Genomic DNA, 17437 nt, shown 5'->3' on the forward strand with positions numbered 1-17437 from the left:
TAGATAAGAACGGCTACTATAAATAAGGCGTTCTGATACGGAACGGGCTCTTTTTCCCGACTCGCCAAGACCTGTAACAAGTAAAATAAAGAAACACGTAAAAAGACAAAAATACCAAGTGTTAGACCGCGTCCACACGGCATCGTAGCGTAGCGATTTTCACACTCCGTCAACATGTACTAGAGAAATTCGATGATTTGGATCTGCTGAACTGCACGTATATATGCAAGAATATATAAAGCAGTCTCCACTTACAAAAATCATGATTTCTAATGTGAAACTCGTTACCGCCCAAGGCTTAAAAAACTTGCCCAAATCGTACGGCAAATCATCATCAGTACCAGTAAACCACGGAAGGATTCGTATACTGGTGATTGAGTCACGATTGCACCGACAGTAACATTCGCCATTCGAGGTGTAAGGTTAGCGCGATTGAGTCGCGATAGCGAATCGAGGGAACACTCGCGGATCGAGCCTTGAGAGGGTCGTCCGTGAGCGAAGTGGACGAGTTGGTGCCTTTCTACGGAACGCCCTAGAAAGCTGCCTTTATCACCCCTCAAGCGTGCCGGAAGCGATTCGGGGTTGAAAATAACTGACGAACAGCTTGGAGAAAACTAAGAATAGTTAATGTGCTTAGATCAATTTAATTTTTAGACAATTACCATGAGCGATGAGGAAGCCCTAATGTTCATAGATAGCGTTAAACTTCATGCAGCAATATGGGATAAAAAGTCTGTTGACTATAAACACATTCAGAAAAAAGCAAACGCATGGAACACCATTGCAGCCTCTGGATACTGTTCATTAGAAGAGCTGAAAAGCAAGCGGAAATCTCTGCATGGAGCGTTTAGAAAGCTTCGATCTGTCTATACAAAAAGCATGATTACTGACTCGGGCAAATTAATATTTTCTACTCTATTAAAGTGTAGCTTCCAATCACTTATTCTACTTTTCCATCCTCCAGCGATGATCGCTAACGCAGATACTGCTCAACTGTACGAATTCGAAGAAAAGCTTGGAACGGACACTGCGTACACCGATAATATTATTAACCAGCAGAAGACGGGAACCGGGCAATGGGATACGAATACACGAATCGCACGTGTGTTGGATGCCTTCTTCAGCCGTCAACTTTTCGCTTCCTGCAGCTGGACATGGGTGGGGAAGACTGATCGTAAGATCGCATTTAGTTCTTTGAAGAACATACATGTGTTGTTGCGGCGGGTGGTCGGCACATCCGGCCGTCAGGCACCAGCGGAAACAGTGGAAAAGGTGGCACGCAGCCGTGTGGTTGACGTGGAAAACGATGGGAGAAGGCCGCCGAGAGTGAGGAGTGAGCTGTTACTGCTGGATCAGTCAGGAAATAAATTTAGACTCGTCTGTTCGCTTTTACTCGACAAACGTCCTCCGAGTCTAACTCCGACTCTTCAGTGCTCTACTTCTCGACTGCACTGTCATTTGTCGTATCTCTTTATTTTATACTCATTATTACTACGTCGGTATAATGGGGTTAGTTGACATCATTTCGTCTTCTGATTGGTTAGTTCTGTTGTTCCTTATTTACGTTCCGTTGGTGAAAGTTTAACTTCTTACTTTGTGTTCCTGCCCTCTGATTGTTTATTAAATGGTTTTCCTATCTTGTCTAAAGAATGTATCTTTCTTGTCGCATCGTTATGCGCTCGATTTCGCTTGGCGGTTCTACCGCTTTGTGTTTATGTTATTCAAAGTTCTTCCGCTTGAAGCGTTCGCGGTGGTCACGCTGTTTGTTATTGTTTTCACGTGGCTGTGCCTTTACGCGTCGCGATGCGCCTGCGAGTTGCGCTGTTTCGGTTTAATGCGTTGGCCAAAATCTGCTAGCGTTTCGTCTTTGAATATCTAGGTCAGTTGGTTCGAGTATGGTTGAATTGACATTGTGATACAAAGCATGTTCGGTTTGAATCGTTCCGATTCTTCTTGTGATATTTCATCATTTTAAAGCTGTATAGGATAAGCATGCTACAGCCGGTTAGGCCATGCCAAGGCCAGGTTGACAGGTAATCCGGCCAGGAAAGCTTATTGCCACCTGAAACCGCACGTTAAAAACCTTCTGGTACGTATCATTCTGATTACTGTAATCTTTAAACTTAATTTAGTTTATGCGTTTTTGACCCGTTTTTTGGTCATAGCGTTTTTCTCGATTGACCTGACAGCCCTCGAAACCAACACGCATACACATACGCATGCGCATTGCAAACGCTCTTTTACCGAAACTTCCACTGCGCAAGTTTCTGACCGAAAGCACTACACAAATTCATTTTTAATATTGATTTCATCACAAACTGAAACAAACAAATCTTCCAAACGCAAGGAATAACAAGTTGGAACTGCAGGTGGAAGTGAACACTTCTCAAATATGACACCCCTGCCAAAGCGACATAAAGTCACCTTCTATATTTATACACCTTGGTGTCGAGTGTCAGTTTGACAGGTTCGCCACCGTGAGCTGTGTGACAGCTGGGTTTATCTGACTACATTAATACGAGAGGACGTAATGCAGGCTATTCCTGGAAGTGAGCGACAGGAGAAAAGCTCCAAAATGCGTTAGCGTTCAGGCAGAATTAGACGGTGAGAAGCATGCTATCACATTTGCCGTTGTACCAGTGAATGCAATAAACACTCCGATATTGCTCGGCATGGACTTTTTAGCGACAAAGGAATTCATAATCAACAATAAAGGCGTGAAGATAGCTAGCAAGGCTGCCCAAAACGGAAACACGGAGAGTCGGAACAAAACAATAGACGAAGTGACTAATCGCAGTGAACTCGAGGATTCTGAAAAATGGATGTTCGGGATACAAGTAACGACGGATGAGATACAAGTGCCTGCACGTTATCAGGAACGGGTGAATGAGTTGGTACGAAACTACAAACCGGTGAAGATCGAACCATCAGAGAGTAAGGCACTGAAGGTGAAACGGTTTCCAATGCCTAAGACGGCTAAGCAAATGCAACGTTTTTATGGCTTGGCCAGCTATTTTCGCAAGTTCATTCCTCGTTACGCGGAAAGAGCTCGTCCACTATCAGAGCTGCTGAAGAAGGATGCCACTTTTTACAGCAATCTAGAAGGGCAACGGGCGTTCGCGGATGTGAAAATGGCATTATGCGAGTACCCGGTGCTGCGAGTACACGGACGCGAGTAAGGAGGCGTTGGCAGGAATCCTAATACAGCGTGCGGAAGATGACGACAAATTCCATCCAACGTACTATTTTAGTCGTTTAACAACAGACGCCGAAAAGAACTACCACTCGTTTGAATTGGAGGCGCTTGCGATCGTGGAGACCCTCAAGAAGTTTCGGTGCTACCTACTGGGACAACGGTTTAAGATTGTTACTGACTGCGTACCGTTCAAACAATCGGTTGCGAAAAAGAATCCAAATGCGCGAACCAGCCGTTGGATAGTGGCGTTAGCGGAATTTGAATATGAGGTTGAGCATCGAACGACCGACAGAATGCGACATGTAGACGCATTATCGCGAGTCAACGTAATGGCGATATCTGCGGTCGTTAGCGAAGGAATAATACGTGCTCAAGAGAGTGACCATGAGATATTATCAATCAAGCAAGCGATCGACCGAGACGGAAAATGTAAAGACTTTTGTGTAATGAATGGTGTAGTTTACAAGACGGAAAAAGAGCGAAACAAGATCGTCGTGCCTAAAATGATGGAAATGGGAATGATTAAGGGAGAGCATGAACGGGGTCACTTCGGAGTGAAAAAGGTGAAGGAGCGATTAAGCGAAGATTACTATATCGCAAATATGGATAGTAAGATAAAGGAATGTATTGAGAATGGAGAAGTGCCGTTAGATACCTTCCACATTGATCATTTGGGTCCTATACCATCAACGGCCAAATCTTAGTATTACCTTTTCACGGTGATCGACGCTTTCTCGAAGTTTGTATGGATATTTCCAACAAAAACAACCAACGGAGAAGGAGCGATAAAGAAGTTGAAGGTTATTTCTGCCACATTTGGCAACCCCAGACGAATTATATGTGATAGGGCATCTGCGTTTACTTCACAAAGATTCGCGAAATATTGCAAGGAGAATAATATTGAATTACATCATATTGTCACTGGTATGCCACGTGGAAATGGTCAAGTTGAGCGAGTAAATCGTATTATCCAAATTATCTAGCGATAAGCCAGGAGAATGGTACAAATTTGTAGTCGACGTTCAGAGAGCAATCAATAACACATGGCAAAGAGCCATACGAATGACGCCATTTGAGTTAATGACAGGAGTAAGGATAAGAACTAAGGAAGACATGAGGATCCACGAAATATTACAATGTGAGGTTCTGTTACGAAAGGCTTCAGGATATTTGCGGGTATTGTGATTCTCCCGGCATATGCTGTTTTCTTGCTATGGGTGCTTGCTTCCATTTTTTCCATCTGCATTGCATTATGAAGTGGTTTCAATCGCTCAACTACGGGCAGCCCCAAACGTGTCAAATGTGCCGACAACCTTGGATTTACAGCAATTCTATCGAGAACATTCAGTTAAGATGGACAATAATATTGAATTAACGTAATACAAATCTTCTTCTTCTTCCGTTATACGTGTCGGGGTATATCCTCCTACACTAAGTCGAACAGTTTGTTCCCTTACTCGTCAGAGGCATACCGACTCTGTCACGAGCTCCTATGCAGGGGCTCGTTCCTTAGGGCCGACTATAACAGTCGTAAGTCCACCAGCCGTCGACAAGAGGGGTGGTTCCTCCAGTAGCACCTAAAGTTAGATAGCTAGGTAAGGTAGGTTTAAATCATTAATTATGGCATAGGTAAGGTAGGTGTAAATTATGATACTATTTTGTTTTAGTGTTAGCATTAGATAAGAACGGCTACTATAAATAAGGCGTTCTGATACGGAACGGGCTCTTTTTCCCGACTCGCCAAGACCTGTAACAAGTAAAATAAAGAAACACGTAAAAAGACAAAAATACCAAGTGTTAGACCGCGTCCACACGGCATCGTAGCGTAGCGATTTTCACACTCCGTCAACATGTACTAGAGAAATTCGATGATTTGGATCTGCTGAACTGCACGTATATATGCAAGAATATATAAAGCAGTCTCCACTTACAAAAATCATGATTTCTAATGTGAAACTCGTTACCGCCCAAGGCTTAAAAAACTTGCCCAAATCGTACGGCAAATCATCATCAGTACCAGTAAACCACGGAAGGATTCGTATACTGGTGATTGAGTCACGATTGCACCGACAGTAACATTCGCCATTCGAGGTGTAAGGTTAGCGCGATTGAGTCGCGATAGCGAATCGAGGGAACACTCGCGGATCGAGCCTTGAGAGGGTCGTCCGTGAGCGAAGTGGACGAGTTGGTGCCTTTCTACGGAACGCCCTAGAAAGCTGCCTTTATCACCCCTCAAGCGTGCCGGAAGCGATTCGGGGTTGAAAATAACTGACGAACAGCTTGGAGAAAACTAAGAATAGTTAATGTGCTTAGATCAATTTAATTTTTAGACAATTACCATGAGCGATGAGGAAGCCCTAATGTTCATAGATAGCGTTAAACTTCATGCAGCAATATGGGATAAAAAGTCTGTTGACTATAAACACATTCAGAAAAAAGCAAACGCATGGAACACCATTGCAGCCTCTGGATACTGTTCATTAGAAGAGCTGAAAAGCAAGCGGAAATCTCTGCATGGAGCGTTTAGAAAGCTTCGATCTGTCTATACAAAAAGCATGATTACTGACTCGGGCAAATTAATATTTTCTACTCTATTAAAGTGTAGCTTCTAATCACTTATTCTACTTTTCCATCCTCCAGCGATGATCGCTAACGCAGATACTGCTCAACTGTACGAATTCGAAGAAAAGCTTTTCAGCAGAAGACGGGAACCGGGCAATGGGATACGAATACACGAATCGCACGTGTGTTGGATGCCTTCTTCAGCCGTCAACTTTTCGCTTCCTGCAGCTGGACATGGGTGGGGAAGACTGATCGTAAGATCGCATTTAGTTCTTTGAAGAACATACATGTGTTGTTGCGGCGGGTGGTCGGCACATCCGGCCGTCAGGCACCAGCGGAAACAGTGGAAAAGGTGGCACGCAGCCGTGTGGTTGACGTGGAAAACGATGGGAGAAGGCCGCCGAGAGTGAGGAGTGAGCTGTTACTGCTGGATCAGTCAGGAAATAAATTTAGACTCGTCTGTTCGCTTTTACTCGACAAACGTCCTCCGAGTCTAACTCCGACTCTTCAGTGCTCTACTTCTCGACTGCACTGTCATTTGTCGTATCTCTTTATTTTATACTCATTATTACTACGTCGGTATAATGGGGTTAGTTGACATCATTTCGTCTTCTGATTGGTTAGTTCTGTTGTTCCTTATTTACGTTCCGTTGGTGAAAGTTTAACTTCTTACTTTGTGTTCCTGCCCTCTGATTGTTTATTAAATGGTTTTCCTATCTTGTCTAAAGAATGTATCTTTCTTGCCGCATCGTTATGCGCTCGATTTCGCTTGGCGGTTCTACCGCTTTGTGTTTATGTTATTCAAAGTTCTTCCGCTTGAAGCGTTCGCGGTGGTCACGCTGTTTGTTATTGTTTTCACGTGGCTGTGCCTTTACGCGTCGCGATGCGCCTGCGAGTTGCGCTGTTTCGGTTTCATGCGTTGGCCAAAATCTGCTAGCGTTTCGTCTTTGAATATCTAGGTCAGTTGGTTCGAGTATGGTTGAATTGACATTGTGATACAAAGCATGTTCGGTTTGAATCGTTCCGATTCTTCTTGTGATATTTCATCATTTTAAAGCTGTATAGCATAAGCATGCTACAGCCGGTTAGGCCATGCCAAGGCCAGGTTGACAGGTAATCCGGCCAGGAAAGCTTATTGCCACCTGAAACCGCACGTTAAAAACCTTCTGGTAAGTATCATTCTGATTACTGTAATCTTTAAACTTAATTTAGTTTATGCGTTTTTGACCCGTTTTTTGGTCATAGCGTTTTTCTCGATTGACCTGACAGCCCTCGAAACCAACACGCATACACATACGCATGCGCATTGCAAACGCTCTTTTACCGAAACTTCCACTGCGCAAGTTTCTGACCGAAAGCACTACACAAATTCATTTTTAATATTGATTTCATCACAAACTGAAACAAACAAATCTTCCAAACGCAAGGAATAACAAGTTGGAACTGCAGGTGGAAGTGAACACTTCTCAAATATGGCACCCCTGCCAAAGCGACATAAAGTCACCTTCTATATTTATACACCTTGGTGTCGAGTGTCAGTTTGACAGGTTCGCCACCGTGAGCTGTGTGACAGCTGGGTTTATCTGACTACATTAATACGAGAGGACGTAATGCAGGCTATTCCTGGAAGTGAGCGACAGGAGAAAAGCTCCAAAATGCGTTAGCGTTCAGGCAGAATTAGACGGTGAGAAGCATGCTATCACATTTGCCGTTGTACCAGTGAATGCAATAAACACTCCGATATTGCTCGGCATGGACTTTTTAGCGACAAAGGAATTCATAATCAACAATAAAGGCGTGAAGATAGCTAGCAAGGCTGCCCAAAACGGAAACACGGAGAGTCGGAACAAAACAATAGACGAAGTGACTAATCGCAGTGAACTCGAGGATTCTGAAAAATGGATGTTCGGGATACAAGTAACGACGGATGAGATACAAGTGCCTGCACGTTATCAGGAACGGGTGAATGAGTTGGTACGAAACTACAAACCGGTGAAGATCGAACCATCAGAGAGTAAGGCACTGAAGGTGAAACGGTTTCCAATGCCTAAGACGGCTAAGCAAATGCAACGTTTTTATGGCTTGGCCAGCTATTTTCGCAAGTTCATTCCTCGTTACGCGGAAAGAGCTCGTCCACTATCAGAGCTGCTGAAGAAGGATGCCACATTTTACAGCAATCTAGAAGGGCAACGGGCGTTCGCGGATGTGAAAATGGCATTATGCGAGTACCCGGTGCTGCGAGTACACGGACGCGAGTAAGGAGGCGTTGGCAGGAATCCTAATACAGCGTGCGGAAGATGACGACAAATTCCATCCAACGTACTATTTTAGTCGTTTAACAACAGACGCCGAAAAGAACTACCACTCGTTTGAATTGGAGGCGCTTGCGATCGTGGAGACCCTCAAGAAGTTTCGGTGCTACCTACTGGGACAACGGTTTAAGATTGTTACTGACTGCGTACCGTTCAAACAATCGGTTGCGAAAAAGAATCCAAATGCGCGAACCAGCCGTTGGATAGTGGCGTTAGCGGAATTTGAATATGAGGTTGAGCATCGAACGACCGACAGAATGCGACATGTAGACGCATTATCGCGAGTCAACGTAATGGCGATATCTGCGGTCGTTAGCGAAGGAATAATACGTGCTCAAGAGAGTGACCATGAGATATTATCAATCAAGCAAGCGATCGACCGAGACGGAAAATGTAAAGACTTTTGTGTAATGAATGGTGTAGTTTACAAGACGGAAAAAGAGCGAAACAAGATCGTCGTGCCTAAAATGATGGAAATGGGAATGATTAAGGGAGAGCATGAACGGGGTCACTTCGGAGTGAAAAAGGTGAAGGAGCGATTAAGCGAAGATTACTATATCGCAAATATGGATAGTAAGATAAAGGAATGTATTGAGAATGGAGAAGTGCCGTTAGATACCTTCCACATTGATCATTTGGGTCCTATACCATCAACGGCCAAATCTTAGTATTACCTTTTCACGGTGATCGACGCTTTCTCGAAGTTTGTATGGATATTTCCAACAAAAACAACCAACGGAGAAGGAGCGATAAAGAAGTTGAAGGTTATTTCTGCCACATTTGGCAACCCCAGACGAATTATATGTGATAGGGCATCTGCGTTTACTTCACAAAGATTCGCGAAATATTGCAAGGAGAATAATATTGAATTACATCATATTGTCACTGGTATGCCACGTGGAAATGGTCAAGTTGAGCGAGTAAATCGTATTATCCAAATTATCTAGCGATAAGCCAGGAGAATGGTACAAATTTGTAGTCGACGTTCAGAGAGCAATCAATAACACATGGCAAAGAGCCATACGAATGACGCCATTTGAGTTAATGACAGGAGTAAGGATGAGAACTAAGGAAGACATGAGGATCCACGAAATATTACAATGTGAGGTTCTGTTACGAAAGGCTTCAGGATATTTGCGGGTATTGTGATTCTCCCGGCATATGCTGTTTTCTTGCTATGGGTGCTTGCTTCCATTTTTTCCATCTGCATTGCATTATGAAGTGGTTTCAATCGCTCAACTACGGGCAGCCCCAAACGTGTCAAATGTGCCGACAACCTTGGATTTACAGCAATTCTATCGAGAACATTCAGTTAAGATGGACAATAATATTGAATTAACGTAATACAAATCTTCTTCTTCTTCCGTTATACGTGTCGGGGTATATCCTCCTACACTAAGTCGAACAGTTTGTTCCCTTACTCGTCAGAGGCATACCGACTCTGTCACGAGCTCCTATGCAGGGGCTCGTTCCTTAGGGCCGACTATAACAGTCGTAAGTCCACCAGCCGTCGACAAGAGGGGTGGTTCCTCCTGTAGCACCTAAAGTTAGATAGCTAGGTAAGGTAGGTTTAAATCATTAATTATGGCATAGGTAAGGTAGGTGTAAATTATGATACTATTTTGTTTTAGTGTTAGCATTAGATAAGAACGGCTACTATAAATAAGGCGTTCTGATACGGAACGGGCTCTTTTTCCCGACTCGCCAAGACCTGTAACAAGTAAAATAAAGAAACACGTAAAAAGACAAAAATACCAAGTGTTAGACCGCGTCCACACGGCATCGTAGCGTAGCGATTTTGACACTCCGTCGTAGTCTCAACTTTTTTTTATGGCCGTGGCTAAAGCCTCTCGACCAACATTTACACTACGACGGAGTGTCAAAATCGCTACGCTACTATGCCGTGTGGACGCGGGATTATCCTACACTCCCGTTTGACAGTTCACAGACATCGTGGTGTCGAGTCAAGGTGTATAAATTAGAAGGTGAAGTCGTCCAGTGTAAAATGACATTTCATGACTTGACATAACACTTCTGGTGTATTCATGTGGGTTTTGAGGGGGAGGTTTCTAAAGAGGATTGGGCTTTTGACATAACACTTCTCAAATATGGCACCCCTGCCAAAGCGACATAAAGTCACCTTCTATATTTATACACCTTGAGTGTTGCCAGTTTCACCGAGTTGATGTTTTTCAAGGAGCTGGCATGACCAAGGTAGGTAGAGACCAAGATATGTAAAATGTTGCAAGGTAACTTAATTTCAAACAATTTGTTGGTTACTAAAAAAGAAAAGGATTGCTTTTTAGTACCTTTAATGTTAAAAAATGGTTTATGTAAACTACAAACTGAAGAAGTATGTTTGCTCTATTTTTATTCAATGAACTTGTAGTCATCTTTTTATCATCGGAAAATAATCGATACGTCAACTGTAATAAGCAAGGCATATATAGCAAAAGGAAAGTGTATCATAAAACCAATCGTTTTGGTGATCAAAAAGGTCAGGATTGCCTGTATTCCGCCTAAAGTATTGAAACAATTGTTTTTGCAATGCATTGCTATCCTTGCAATGCGCATCTCAATGTAAGCAAGAATCCTCCACTACAACAAATCAAAAGGAGAATGCGAAAAGTAGCTTTTGCTATCCTTGGCAGAGTATACGGACGTCCGATCACTTACTGCAGTTATGCGGGCAGGTATGTTTACTTTCCGCAAATCAAACAACGCAAGAGATGGGAGATAGATCCTTCCGAAAAATACAGAAAGAAGGGATAGCAAGCGTCAGAGTGTTCCGGCCTTCGAGCTGATACTGCGCCTTAGACGAATCGTCGCATATCCAGAAGGATCCTCAGCTACAAGCAAACGAGCGAAGAAAGCTAAACAGATAGTATGGAGAGAGAAAGATGTCCACCGACAATACTCACTTTACTGTAAGCTGAGTTAGTGAGTTATCTATGCAATATTCTTTAATTCTGTGGACTGATTTATTCCTGTTTGAGTAAATGTTTCTTATTGGTCAATGCAATGCGCAATTCGCATGGGATAAATGTGGATAAGCATGCGTAGCAGGAGTTAAAAACCCGTCACTTAGACGTAAGTGCCTTAAGTGACGTAACTGCAGTACACCGGTAGTAGGGCTTCATGTCAAGTACAGTACTGCAAATCGGCTGGGTTTTGAAGAATCTCATACTGAATTTCATTTACGTCGATAGGGGTTTTAGTCAAGGCGACACATCCTGGGCGCCAAGATCAGGCACAAGTGGAGCATAAAAATACTCAATTCGAATTGCGGGTATTTTAAACCGTTTACAGCCATTTTACTAGAAAATGTAACGTGGACGACATGGAACCTTCCATGGGGCGGAAGGGGAGCCATGGGTTAACGACGGGCCAGGTACCTGGCCTCAAAAAAACTAATCAGCACATAAAAATAATGCAGGAACAAGAATTACAAGCTAACATTTTCCTTCAGCTTCCGCTTCTGTCGAACCCACGCCGTCGAGGTGGTAAGCCCCGGCGCTCATGGGCCGATTTTCTAAACGGCGCTACCGTTCGGCTGTCGCGGACCCCCACCTTACTTTGTTTACAGAATATTATTCTCCGTCGGGCTGGTTTTCAACCTTTTGACGAACAGATTAGCCTCACGGCCACGAGAGGCGAAAAACTTTTTCGGCACTCACTTTTTCGCGACTGTGAGTGCCGAAAAAGTTTTTCAAAATCTGTGGATGGACCACGAAAATGGTAGCGAAAAAAGGGTGAAAATTTTTTGATAGCTTAAATCTAAGCAATCTGTTCTGCCGTGGTGCGTATTATCACCGAGTCTACCAAATAATGAACGTTTATTTGATATATTAATTAAAGAATTATCAATTTTATCTAAAATCTTCAGATAGAAGACAGTGTTGTGAGTGCCCTACCATAAAGAGCCCGGCCACGGTAAGCGTCGTGAAAACGGTGTTGAAGCGAAAAAAAACCGGTTTTTTTCGGGTGAAAATTATTTTTCAGCTGTCGTGGCCGTGAGGCTATTGAGTTGACGTCTCGATCAGCATTCCATTCCTCGTCGACACAATCATCAGAAATAATAGCCAACCTTGGTTTACTAGCATCATTCCGGCTAGCACGTCCTGTCCCGCTTTAAAAAAAATGCAGCCTCTACAAGCAGCCTCCATAAAGCACATCCTCGAGAAAGTACAAGCTGCAGCTCAATCACTTTCCCCCACCCAATGCTAAAAAAGTTAACTAAATTAGAAAACACTCTCGGCAACCTTCAATCTCAAACGTATTACCTTGCTGACCATAGGTGTTGCACACCGCGGGACAAAAGTTCTGCGATCATTCTGCCAACACACCAGAATAGCTAGACGAATTCGACAGACAACTCACTCGATCAAGAAGAAAATTTCAACAAAATAAGCCAACACTTAAATGTAACAATAGTTTGTTGTGATGCCAAAAACCGAATGAACGACGCTTTGCGATTGTTGTACGATAGTCTTTCTAGTCGGAAGTAGTTGGATGGGTAGCGGTAAAGATTACAAAAAGATTCTTTTAGCAGCTACATACATAACATGACATCATATTGATGTAGAGAAGTTTATTAAATGCAAATTGAAAAATGCTAAGAGTAAAACTATACAGGGCAGTGTAAGAGTTCATGCAGGGCAAATCATAACCGTCCAGTTAAGAATCAATAGGTTATTTTTTATAATTATAAAACGACTATCTGTGTTACCCAAGTGCAATGATATAATAAACGTTTCTATTTTTCGTGAAAAATGCGTGATATTGTCATTGTCAAAATAGTGTAAGGAGAATTTCGCTGCACTTTCCTGAATTTGATAGCGGCATTTTGTTTCGCCAAAAACCATTGGTCCCTAAATGTTGTTCGAAACTGCGCCGAAATGCGATCCGTTTCGGGTGTTGATGATCAAAACACTCACCGGTAACAGCTGAGTTGAACCGGCTCTATGACTTTCTATCACCACCAAACGGTTCAATTTCTTGTCCAATGCTGGTGGAGCTGTTTCATCTCTTCTGGTAGTTGATTCAAAAAGTAAAACAAAACATAAATTAATGGTTATGAGTGTGGACACATTTCTACTAGACGCAAATACAAATAGCAGACCGAGCGAGCCGTAGCTAGTGGGCAAGAGCGGGGGAGGCAGACGATTCTGGCACGACGGAAGTTAATGAGGAGAGCAAGAGAGGATCGGTCGGATAAGCGTACCTTTGCCACCGCCGAGCAAGTACTACATAAATTTTAATACTAGTGTAAAGGTATTCAAGTCCTGAATAAATAGTTAAAAATAAGACACATTATCAAAACGGTTTCAAAACATCGAAACACCATCGAAGAAGCCCGGCAGAATTGAATAAAAAAACATCATTTAACCTTTTGCACTCGAGAGCGTTTTTGCCTGCGCGAACCAGCAACTCGAGGCGAAATTGACCAAATTAGTAAACGCCTAGGCGGATTTAACGGTGCTGGGACTAAGCGGCCGCGGTGGGCCCCGAGCTCGCAAGGGAAATCTTCAAGGGTTCGGAGTTTTGAAGGGGTCCCTTCATATTTAAACAAAAATTCTGTAGACTTGATAAATTTTCTTCAAAGATCGACTACCGGTCAATAACGGAAAATTTTACTGTATTCTATAAAAAATACTGCCAACAACCATGACGAAATAATGGAAAGATGGTCCGATATATAATCAGAGTTGAACAGTATCAACTGTAAACAAGCATGCATTTGCATAAAACCAACAGAATTTTCGAATATGTAATAATAGGCAGTTTCAATGAAAGCAATGCGTTTTGGACATGTCCTATTAGACGTTGCCATACATTTGAAAAAGCTACAAATAGCGCAGAAAAAGTTTACAGTTACGTAGTTCATTCATTAATTCATCGTAAAAATAAAAATGTCACTTTGAACTAGTGATGAGAATAACGACTCAGTAAAGTGATTCAATTCAGAGTGAGTGAGTTGGCATAGTGATTCAATTCTTTAATTCACTCATTGAGAGTTGACACAGTGAGAATGGTTCGGCTCAGTGAGAATGGATTGGCTCAGTGAGCATGTTTCGACTCAGTGAAACGAATTGGCTCAGGAAGAATGAATTGGCTCAGGAAGAGTGAATTGCAATTGAAATTGAAACACGATTAGTCCGATCACATCGTTCTTCAGGCTGAAATATAAAAATTTAACAGAGCAAATACTACGGCAGAAGAACGATATAAACGATACCGTGAAACACGACAAGGTGCTCAGTACATCGATCGTAAGCACGTTGATGGTCGTGTGTGTTTCACTTTTATGTACATATCTTGCACGATCAAGCGGTGACAGCGTTGTCAAGCATGTTAGAACTTAAGTTGGCCCACCAATTCTGCCAGACTGGACGATATTGTGTGCTGCGGATTTGTTAATCTAGAAGTTATCAAAACCATAAAATATTGTGTAATTTCGCTTATAAGCAGGTAAAACAAAGATTGAATTATTTAGTTAGTGCTCGGGAAGTGAGTGTGTTGTTTCATAGGAACCTATACCAAAACCTATTAGCTAGTAGCGTTCCCATGCTTCAGTTCTAAGAATGCCGTTCCGTTAAAAGTGTGACACGCACAGTCATGCACATTTGTCTGCATTTCTCTACTCTCCAAAACAGAAGTCAATGTTATCATACTGTTGGTTATGTTTTCTTGATTATCAAGTGAATATCAGTTTGTTTTGTTAGTTAAAAGAACTTTATTACTCGGAACAAAACTAGTATGTATAAATGCTATCACATATAAAACGAAAGTTAAAGGCAGTACGTGACAAAAAAATTATTGATTAGGCTTTTTAAAACTAATTAAAATCAAACAATTAACACCAGATTACAAAATACAAGCACCTTTTTATTCTACTTACTTATTAACTGGCCGTTAGCTGTATCAGTTAAAAAACTAAAAATATGTCTATAATATGTGTGCATATTTTAAGACGAATATCAAATTATTGTTCTTTTCAGATTGCTGATACTTACAAAATGTCACGAATTGGTACAAGCAGTGACATATGGCATCATTTTATCAGCCAAGGCGACGGAACCGTGACAAAATGTAGGCAAAAATTGCCATCGACAGCTAAGTTGTACAAATCGCGCAAGCTCTAATTTAACTCGTCACATAAATACTGAAATGAATACGTCACATGAAATAGAAATTACACCACAAACTAACGATGCTAATCTAACACCACAGGAAGTAGTAAGAGCTACGAGCTCGATTAACTACAGCATAGAATCTTTCTTTACTTCCAACCGACCAATGTCTGTTGAGGGCAAGCGAAAATTAGACACAATGCTTCTTTACGCTTTGTGTAAGGAATGTTGCCTATTTTCTTTAGTAGAAAGTGAATATTTCAAAAAAATTATAAAAGCCCTCAACAATCAATATGTTCTTCCTAGCAGAAAAACAGTTACTCATGCCTTGCTTCCTAGTGTATATACCGAAATTTTTGAAAACGTTGTTGCAAACCTAAATAGTGCGGAGGCTATTTCCATCACCGCTGACGGATGGACCAATATGAATAACACTAGCTTCTACGCTATCACGCTATCTACGCTTCATAGATCAAGAAATTAAACTCAAATCATGTTTACTCTGAATTCCACGCAAAACATACAGGAACTGAGATACAATGCCAGAAATATACATAGCAACAATGGAAACGGCAACACCATTCAAATTATTTTTTTGAATTATTACACTTAAACCAATAATTAAACGGATCTCTGTTGAAAGTTTATTCATTATCTGTTACTGTACATGGTGTAAACTACTTTCCATACTTTTCTGAAAAGTTCTATAACTTTTGCAAGCAAGACAATAATATATATGAAAAAGGCAATCTCTTTTAAAATATATTTTTATGTCTTAAAACACTTATACAATTATTTAGACAAATTTCTGGTGAATGTTTATTCATTATAAGTTACTTAACATTGTGTAAACTATGTTACATACATTCTAAAATAGTTCCATTACTATTTACTACGCATGAACAAACGTTAACAATACGCCAGTAATCGTTCTAGCGATTAAAAGTGCTCGCCTACGAACGTGTTCGATCCTGCGCGGCGCATTACAACAGATCACGCTATTTTGATTTCAAAACTTTGCATTCGAGCCTCGCGCTAGCGATTAGAGATGCTTAAAACGAGCAAATCTCATCTCGCGCGTGTAACACAGTACCGTTAGTTGCACCTGCTGCGAGCGAGCCAATCACAGCGTAGCAGCGTTGCCGCGGCCTTGAGATTCCAATCTGCCGAACGCACGAAGCTGCGCTCGGGTCGCCTGCCGCGGCACGAAGGCAAGATTTTGCGGCCGCGGCTATAAAAGAGCGGCGCACTCGGCTTCGTTGTCTCAGTAGGTAAACGCCCACTCTTGTTTCAACCACCGAGCAGTGAAGACGTGTTTGCAGCAGCCTACCTCCAGCATCCAGTGCAGTGAAAGTGCTTGTGAAAATCAGTCGTGTTCTCAGCTACCTGCCTCGAGCATACATCTTCAAGTACCTGTGAAAGTGACTTTACCTGTGAGTGTGTACAAGTACCTGTGAGTTTGAGAGTGACGGAAGTGAATCTCTGAAGGTGGAATTTTGGACGGACTTTAACATTGGTGTGGTGAAAAGAAAATTTTCTCCAAGTCACTGACACCCGCCCAGGATATGGCGGGTCATACACCGCCTTGGGGAGATCCTTCTCCCCGAGAAAATCAACGTGGACGCCTAGCACCGGAATGGATGGACCCGAAAGGAGTAAATGGCGAACTCCTCTACTTGATCCTGCAAGCACCAGAAGGACTCCAGCTGCCGAAAAACCCGTTCCTCATTAGCAAAAGTTTAACCAGCGTTGTAGGTGATATGGAACCCTGCGCTCCGATCAACAAAGGAACCAGGTATTTATTAAAAACAAGATCTAAGACGCAATTCGAAAAACTGAGAAATATTACGGAACTGACGGACAAGACACCGGTACAAATAATAGAACATCCTTTTTTAAACCGCGTGCAATGTGTCATCACATGCCCGGAACTGTGCGGACTAGAAGACGAGGAAATCCTGGAAAACCTAGTGGACCAAAAAGTGACAGTAGTACGACGATTCCTACGACGAAACAACACCGAAACGACAAAAACTAACTCATTTTTACTGACGGTAGACTCAGTAGTTGTTCCCACGACCATTCGTATTGGACTCCTACAAGTCAAAACTCGGACCTACTATCCAAGACCAATGCAATGCTTCAACTGCGCCAAATTTGGCCACAGCAAAGTGAAATGCCCGTCGCCTGTTCCAGTTTGCAAAAACTGTAACCAGGACGAGCACGGCAATTGT

The sequence above is a fragment of the Anopheles ziemanni genome, chromosome 2 (genome assembly GCF_943734765.1).
Source record: "Anopheles ziemanni chromosome 2, idAnoZiCoDA_A2_x.2, whole genome shotgun sequence".
NCBI lineage: Eukaryota > Metazoa > Arthropoda > Insecta > Diptera > Culicidae > Anopheles > Anopheles ziemanni.